The 8895-nt window shown below is 43.3% G+C and overlaps 1 non-coding gene across 1 annotated transcript; it reads right to left on the bottom strand.

Moving 5' to 3' along the window:
- Positions 1 to 4883: 4883 nt before the first annotated feature.
- Positions 4884 to 4986, bottom strand: LOC111766919 (small nucleolar RNA U13). Its single transcript, XR_002798844.1, has one exon. It is a non-coding gene; the product is annotated as a small nucleolar RNA U13 (small nucleolar RNA).
- Positions 4987 to 8895: the final 3909 nt, after the last annotated feature.

Genomic DNA, 8895 nt, shown 5'->3' with positions numbered 1-8895 from the left:
ACCCATCTGAGGCCACAGCATTGCCCTGTGGGACTTGCGGGCAGGGGGACTGGCACATGCTGAGGCTCATGCAGCTTGCTGTGCTTTGAGTGGTAAATTGTCTCGCTCTCACCTCTTGTCTGCTTTGGGCACCTGGGAAGTCACGGCACGTTTACTCCTGGCCATCTTCTGTGAGCTTGGGCTTCCTCCCTAATACCATACCTACTTTGCCTCAAGGGGAAGGAAGAGCTCCTTGGGAATTAGATCCTCCTGAGCCATTCCTACTAGAATTGCTGGAGCCCTAACCCCCAATTCCTCACGTTTAGTTTCTTGTTAATGGATATTTTCCCTGTGCTGGGAAACCATCAGAATTCTCTCCGCCACCTCTGCCTACGTAGTTTCTTGGCATTCACTGAAGAAGCAGCCCTTTGCAGAAAGCCAGCACTGGCAAGGTTTGACCCAAAATTTCCTCCAAATTCTCAGAGAAAAGGTAAATCATCAGGTGATAATGCCCTGCATATCCCAAACTGCTTCTACAAACCCACCTGTGTCTGCTCCTCACCTTCCATTCTGTCTTGGAGACAAGGGGTGACTCCCCCCTAGAGCAGTAAAAACTTGACTCAAGCACTCCAGAGAAAGAGAGCATGGACTATGAATTCAGACAAACCGAAACTTGAATGCCAGTTTTGCCACTTACTACTCTGTGCTCTGACTTGGTTATTCAACCACGCTGAGCCTCACACCCAAGGGTAGCTAACTCTCAGCACAAGGCACGGTCCTGGGTGCTGGGAAAATAATGGCTAAATGAATGGGCCAAGTTGACTTTACTGGAGGATATTCCCAAAATGCCCAGCAGAGGGCTCTGGTTGCTTATGTAAGACTGGGCTACTTCTCTGCCCTGTCTGAAAGCTGCCTGCCTACCAAGCCCCTTCTCATTTTCATTTTCAGCCACCCATTTTCATTAACCCACATGAATGCATAGTCTTGGGGGGACATTTTTCAAAGGCTGTATTACTATGATTTCTGTGAATAACAGTTCCCCATATAACAGTTTCTACACTTGCATTTAAGAATCAAACCAGACAGCTGTATACTTAAATTACAATATCGCCTTTCCTGGCTACATATCTGTGGTATTAAAATTTCATGGGGGAAAGGCTCTTTGGAGGACTATAATTTTTTTTAAAGGTTGAGAAACACTAGAATAAGGGAAGATGAAGCAAGAGGAGATGCCCCCTTTGTCCCACCCCTGAAGTTAGGGGTGTATGGGTAAGACAATTCTTGTCCTGGGTTGAATAGTGTCCTCCCAAAATCCTTGTCCACCCAGAGCCTCAGAATGTGACCTTAATTGGAAAGAGGGCCTTTGCAGATGGAATTAGTTAAGATGAGGTCATACTGGATTGGGGTGGGCCCTAAATCCAGGGCTGGTGTCCTTATAATAAGGCCATGTGGAGACACAGAGGAGACACCACAGGGGAGAAGGCCATGTGATGACAGAGGCAGGGATTAGACTAAGGCATCCGCAGGCCAAGGAATGCCAAGAATTGCCAGCAAGCACCAGAAGCTGGGAAGAGACAAGGGAGGATTTCTGGGAGGGGTTGGCCCTGCCAGCACCTTGATATAGGACTTTTAGGCTCCAAAACTTTTAGAGAATAAATTTCTGTTGTGTTAATCCACCCGGTTTGTAGTACTTTTATAGCAACCCTAGGAACAACTAAAGTTCTCTCTCCTAGAATTTCAGGTACACCATGACAGTGTCCAACTTCAGAACTGGAGAGCTTGTCATTGCTCAGCACTGTAAAACTTAAACTCCAGCGTCCCACTCTGATCACACCCAAAGATTGCTCAAACATTTCATCCTCTCTCCCTCCCATCCTCCAAGCAATCACTAATCTGCTTTGTGTCACTATAGATTTGTCTGTATTTTCTACAGAGTGTTATATAAATTGGTCAAACAAGATTTACTCTTTTTACACTGACTTCTTTCACACAACATATTTTGAGATTCATCCATGTTGTTGAGTATATTACTGGTTCATTCCTTTTCAAAGCTGAGTAGTATTCCATTGTAAGGATACACCATAATGCATTCATCCACTTACCTGTTAATGGATATTTGGGTTGTTTCCAGTTTGGGGTAATCATGAATATTCATGTACAAGTCTGTACATAGACATATGCTTTCATTTCTCTTGAGTAAATATCTCAGAGTGGAATTACTGGGTTTTATGATAGGTGCATGTTTAACTTTATAGTGAAGGGGCTGCTTGAGCCCCAGGCAGTAGGGTTTCTTTCCCACTCGTCTGGCAGAGGCTACCTTTACCTATTCAAAAGAGTCTGTCCTCCGTAGACTTCTCAAGCCATACCAAATATCTTTGAATAAGGAGTTGACAGCCACTTTCACTTATGCCAAGATGATTTTCTAGAATCTCCCTCTAGAGGAGAGAAAATACACACATATGGACATTTAATCTCTGTTACAGTTGGGCACATCTGCTGTAGTAAAAACGTGTGGAAAACACAAAAAAGTATAAAGAAGCAAATAAGAACTGCCCATAATAGCACCACTGAGAGGTAAGTATGGCTGACAGTATGCTGTATTTCCTTACAGTTTTTTCCCTCTACCTATTATACATAGAAATGTGAAATGTCCTCTCTAGTAAGATATATATTTTTTTGCAAATGATCTTTTCTGATCAGGCATTTGAGAGTGGCCACTCCTCAAAAATGTCATTTTCCTTCACTCAGTTTCCAGACCAGGGCCAATTTTGAGATTCCAAGCAGATGGCCTGAATGAGAGGCTGGACCCCTAGGAGGACCCTGCAAAGCCATGACAGATAACCATGTGCTGGCAAGAGGGGAAGACACAAACATCTCACAGACTGTTGGCCTGGAGTCTGAGCTGACACTGGTACCCAGAGGTCCAGAGCATCATCATGGCCTCCCGATCACATTTGGAAATAAATGGAGTCCTGACCTAGCTCTGACTTGCAGTGGGAACGCCAGGCCCACTGGCCAACCCTGCGTCACTTCTCCAGGCCCCAAATGGTAACTGGCACAACTCCCACAGTGATTCCTCAGCCCATAGGGTAAGAGAGCTCATAGTGGGCAAGATCAGTGAAAGCCTCTGAAATGACCCACCTGCCTGCCGAGAGAGTAAATCAAACCAATAGCACATCCCAGGAGGAATGGCAGAGAATAGTGCTACCCTTAAAGACCTACGTGATGCTGAGCTGGCAGTCCTCATCTTATCTTATTTAATTCACCAGTCTGGACCCTGGCAAGACCAGACATCACCTGGAGAATGACAATAGACTATTGCAAACTCAACCAAACAGTAGCCTCAATGTAGCTGCTGTGCCAGATGTGGTATCTTTGCTTGAGCAGATTATCACAGCCTCAGGTACTCGGTATGTGGCCAATGGCTTGACCTATGTGCTCTTTTCATCCTTATCAAAAAGAGGATCAGAAACAGTTTACATTCAGGTGGCATGGACCATAGCATACATTTACAATTTTGCCCCACAGCTTGTTAACTCTTTGGTCCATTGCGGGAGTTTGATATTATTTATGAATTCCCAAAAAAGAGAAAAAGCATGTCTGTAAACTGGTCTGTTCCTCTTAAATTCAAAGGTTTTAAGGCTACTTGATACAAGATTAAGGCTATGATTCAACCACGTCAGTAGGGCATGGCCCAGGGTAGAGTCCCCACCCCCTTGGTGGGTTAATATAAATGGACACTCACTCAAGAAGAAGACACGGGGAGAGAGAGCTCTTTAGATGCCTGAGGAGAGAAGACTCACACAGCTAAGCCCGGGGAGAGATGAGCCATTTGCCTGATAGTTTGCAGCTGAGAGCTGATAAAGCCTGAAAAGAAACAGACCCACAGAGCCTTAAGAGCAGGGGTCCTTAACCTTTCTTTTTCCCATGGACCCCTTTGCCGGTGAAGTGAAAACTACAGACCCTTACTAAGTCCACACTATACTGTGTATTATTTAATAAACATATCACATCCACACCAACACATCCCCACAAAAATAATGTTTTTTTGCATCACCCGCTTTCATAACATAGCCTGAAGAGACCTGGTCGAGCCGGGCATCCACAGAACATCACACAGACCCACTCTATCAGTGACAACTGCTAATCAGACTGGATGAGCGAGAAGCGGCTACGACAAGGAGAACTTGGTGTGAGAAAAACCTTTCAAAGTTTCACGGTCTTCCAAGTAAGTAAAAATTTTGGCGTTCCAATTTTCTGAAGCCTGCTGGAACATCTCTTCCAAAGTACGAGAAAAAGGATTGCATTTTCAGCTCCTGCCTCAAAGAAGAAAGCACCATGCCTGGCAGACCTCTTTGGGTTCGACATATTCAAAACCTAGGAATATTGCTCTGACCCAACTACAAGGTGAAATGAAAGGCTGCCCTCCACGGGGACGGAGAGGTCCAGAGCAGGGAAGACTTCTGCAGCATTTCCAGGCTGCAGTGAAAGTGGCCTTGAAGCCCGAGCCGTATGATCTAGCAGGCCCTATGGTAGTAGAGATATTGCCGAGCTACTTGCTTATGCACCTTACTTGTGCCATCTGGTCCTCCTTGTGCGCGAGCCTGGATGGACCACTTCCCAGCTGGCATGCTGCTGGGCCTATCCAATCGTATGATGTAGTTGGTCTGACAGAATCTGCCTTTCTTTGGATTATCCCACATGGTCACTTGCTAACCCTTCATCAGGAGTTTCATCTCTACTAGGCCCAAGCAGCATGCTAGGACCCGTTTATTGAAAGATGTATAATTCTCCGCCACAGATGACATGACCTGGCTCCAGAACCCCAGGGGTCTGAGTTGTGATTTTCCCATTGAGACTTGCCATTAACTCCACTCTCTGGAGTGGAGATGCCATTCGCAGGCCATGACAATGCACGTGCCCATTTTCCATCTGTTTCTCTGAGGAGGCCCATCTCACGCAAACGTGTGAACACCCATTCATCATGCTAATGGACCACAAAAGGAACCCATCTGTTTCTTAGTTTCCTGAGGCTGCCATAACAAAGTCTCACAAACTAGGTGGCTTAAAACACAGAAATTTTCTCTCTTACCGTTCTGGAAACTGGAAGTCTGAAATCAAGGTGTTAGCAGGGCCACGTTCCCTCAGATACCTATAGTGGAGAAATTTTCCTTGCCGCTTCTAGCTTCTCATGTTTGCTAGGAATCCTTGACATTCCTTGGCTTGTAGATGAATCATTCCAATCTCTGCCTCTGCCTTCTCCACCGTGTTCCTCTTCTTACAAGGAAACAGTCATATTGGATTAAGAACCCATCCTACTCCAGGATGAACTAATTTCATTTGCAATGACACTATTTCCAAATAATGTTATAATCTAAGGAACTGGAGATTAGGACTTCGACCTATCTTTATGGGGGACACCATCAAAATCAAGCAAGAGCATATCAAGAGGCACCATGACCCAAGTAGGTAGAACACTTAAGTCTGGGACCCAAGGGATGGAGGCAGGAGCTGTCTCACTCACCATCACCCCAGTGACTCTTTAGAAAATTTGTCCTTCCATTCTCTGCAAGTCCTGGGTCTGGTGGTTTTAGAAGTCCTGTTCTCAAAGGATGACACTTCCACCAGGACACAGAGCAAAAGTGCCATTGATCTGTAAGTTACAGCTACCACCTTGGCACTTCAGAATCATCAGGCCAAAGAGTCAGCAGGTAAAGAGAGGAGTCACTGCCTGGAAAGGGGTAGTTGACCCTGATCCTCAGAAGGAGACAGATGTTAGTGCTATGCATAGGGGCAGGAAGGAATATATTTGGCACCCAAGTAATCTACCTGGGTGCCTCTTGATAGTCCCTTGCCCAATTTTGATGGGCACATGCATCTATCTACCTTGGCCTGAGAATTAGATTGTGACAGGAAGGGTTCAGATCCTTCAAGAATGAAGGAGGGGATCACATTACTAAGTAAGCCACTTCATCCAGCAGAGATGCTGAGGATGAGGGCAATCTAGAATATATAGTAGAGAGTAGAGGTTTTCTAAGCAGATGCCTCAGCTGAATACCACCTACCCTGCACTCTTTTACAAAGGAAAAATAAATCACTTACGATAATACTTGTTTAAACCACTGAGAGCTATGTTTCTATTACATACAATGACTGATACAGCATGTGGCTGGGTTTTGTTTGTTAATACTATTTGCAGTCTTTGGCCTTTAAAGGGAGAATTTAGCCCATTTGAAGTTAGTGTAAAAAAAAAACCTTAATTTTATTCTTCCATCTTAATTTAGGTTTGCTATTTATTTTTTTCTTTGTGTGTTCTTGCTTATAACATGGCCATTTATTGTCTTTTTTCTTGTAAATGTTGGTGATCTTCTATATTTTTCTATTCCACTAGTAGTTAACTTTCTTTTTAAATATGCAGAATAAAGTACCTAATTGCAATAACATAATCTTCCATTATATGAGAAAAATACCATTTATTTCCCCCAATATTTTTACATTTCCATTCTCCCCCACCCCCAAAGATATGTAAAAGCTTTTATTCTCCACCTCCCTCTGTCCTTCCCCCAAATACCAGGCTGAGATCCTTTAGTACTTAGAGTCCCATATTATTATTGTTCTTTCCTTTAGGATTTCTCTTCTCTCAGATTCAGTAGACATTATTACATTGTCATTTGCTTCTAGTGTTACAGATGAGAAGTCCAATACCAATCTCATTTTCTTTGTAAGTTAATTATACTTCCTTTCTGGAAGATGGTAAGTTTTAATATTTATACTTGGAGTTCATGAATATTTTTCAGGACATACATAAAACTGAGTATTACTTTTTGTAAGTTCCCTTTGGAATTCAGTGAACCCTTCAAGTCTGTGGAGCAACTCTTCACTAGAAAAATTTCAGGAAAATTTCCCCCTACTATTTATTAGCTGTCTACCGTATGCACCATTTTATGCTTGTTGAATTTCCATTATTCCAGTAAAAAATAATTCCAATATTTAATAATTCAAATATGCAAGTATTGGTTTGCCTATATCATTCTCTCAAACCTCTTTTCTTCCATCTAATAATTTCCAACTCCTTGAATGTTTTTCTTTGAGGTTTTTTTCTCCATTTGGTATTCCAGGATACTGATTCCGGTCAGGTTTCAGCAGTGACCCTTCCCTCCTCTGATTCCCTTCCTGAGATTCTTAGTCTGAAAATGACATTTTCCTTAGATCCAGAATGTGTATGTATATTTGTAAGTGTGTACATGTGCCCACTGTACTATTAGCTCCTTAAGTGTCATTTTCATCATGATTTTGAGTTCAGGTTATCCTCTCTCTTCCAGGCTTGTAGCTGCCCCTGTTTTCTAGGATATGCTGGTTCTTTCTCTTTCTCACTTCCAGGTCCCCCTAGATGTGTTGATATTTCCCTGCACTGGCCCTTTGGAGCCATGTCCAGCTGCTGGGCCTCTTCAGCAGTGGAAGACAAGGCGGTCTCTGCCCATCCGGGTCAGCAGCGCACCTGTCAGAAGGTCGCTGGTCCCGGTTGGGCACCCGAAGGACTCCCTCTGCTGCAAGGCTGGCATTTTCCCAGTGTCGATGGAAAAGATCATTGGGCACACTTGTCAACGCTCCTACAGCTTTTTTTTTTTTTTAATTTTATTACAGAAGTTGTGACCAGGCAAAACAATCATGCACATGTGTAAAATTCCCATACAACACCCCTTCACCAACACACCACACTCCGGTGGAATATTTGTTATAAATTATGAGGTAATAGCATCAGACTGTTACCACTAACTATGGTCCATAGCATACATTTGGCATATTTTTTCCATAATTCTCTATTATTAACACAATACATCTTTGACATTAATGCAATATTATAATATTACTGTTAACTATAGTCCAGAGGTTACATTAATTGTATTTTTCCCATGCTTCTCCACATTTCCACCACCCTTCAACAGTGATGAAAATCTGTTCTAATTCACAGAAGGACATTCTCGCATTTGCACTATTAACCACAATTCTCATCCACCTCTGGGTTCACTGTTATTCAGTCCCCAGACTATTCTCTAGCTTTCTTTCAAATGGCATTTACATTCCTAGACTACCGTTTTCAGCCACAATCCCATTTATAAACCAGTTGCTACTCACTATAATGTGTTACCATCAACTCTATCCATTTCTACACTTTTACAGTCACGTTAACTAAAACTTCAACGTTAAGCATCAAAGTAATCCTTCTCAGCCCTCCTCTTACCTCCTAATAACCTGGATGCCAAGTTTTAACTCCATGTATGTGTTTATTCTTCATATTTAGTTCCTATTAGTGAGACCATGCAATATTTGCCTTTTTGTGTCTGGCTTATTTCACTCAGCATAATGTATTCAAGATTCATCCATGTTATCATATGTGTCCCAATTTCATTTCTTCTTACTGCAGCGTTGTCTTCCATCGTATGTTTATACCACATTTTGTTTATCCATTCACTGGCTGATGGGCTCTTGGGTTTCTTCCATCTTTTGGCAATTGTCTCCCACACTCTTTGAGCGCAGGGCGACGAGCCCAAGGGACCCTCAAGTGGGCAGGTGTAGTCTCTCCCTCAGAAGGTCCTCGGGTTCTCTCTGCCTAGGGGGGCCCACACCAAATCTTGGTATGTGTTTCCGTCTGTCTCACTCATTTCTAAGCAAGCTCTGTTCTTTCCCCCATTTCCCCAATAAATTTCTTTTTACTGGCCTAACTAAAAAAAAAAAAAAAACAGAAAGAAAAAAAAGAAGGTCCTTGGGTCTCCATAAGTCAAGTGCTCTCGCTCTCCTTCTCACCATCACTGGCAGATTCGGAGCCTCTGGCCCCCAGGCTCTCTCTGCACCCAGAGGCAGACAGCTCCTTCTTCTGGACCCCAGCGATGCCCTAAATTTTCCTTCTACTCTAAA

The sequence above is a fragment of the Dasypus novemcinctus genome, chromosome 24, assembly GCF_030445035.2.
Source record: "Dasypus novemcinctus isolate mDasNov1 chromosome 24, mDasNov1.1.hap2, whole genome shotgun sequence".
Taxonomy (NCBI): Eukaryota; Metazoa; Chordata; class Mammalia; order Cingulata; family Dasypodidae; genus Dasypus; species Dasypus novemcinctus.
The sequence above is the reverse complement of the archived record's forward strand: the minus strand, read 5'-3'. Positions and strand labels throughout refer to the sequence as shown.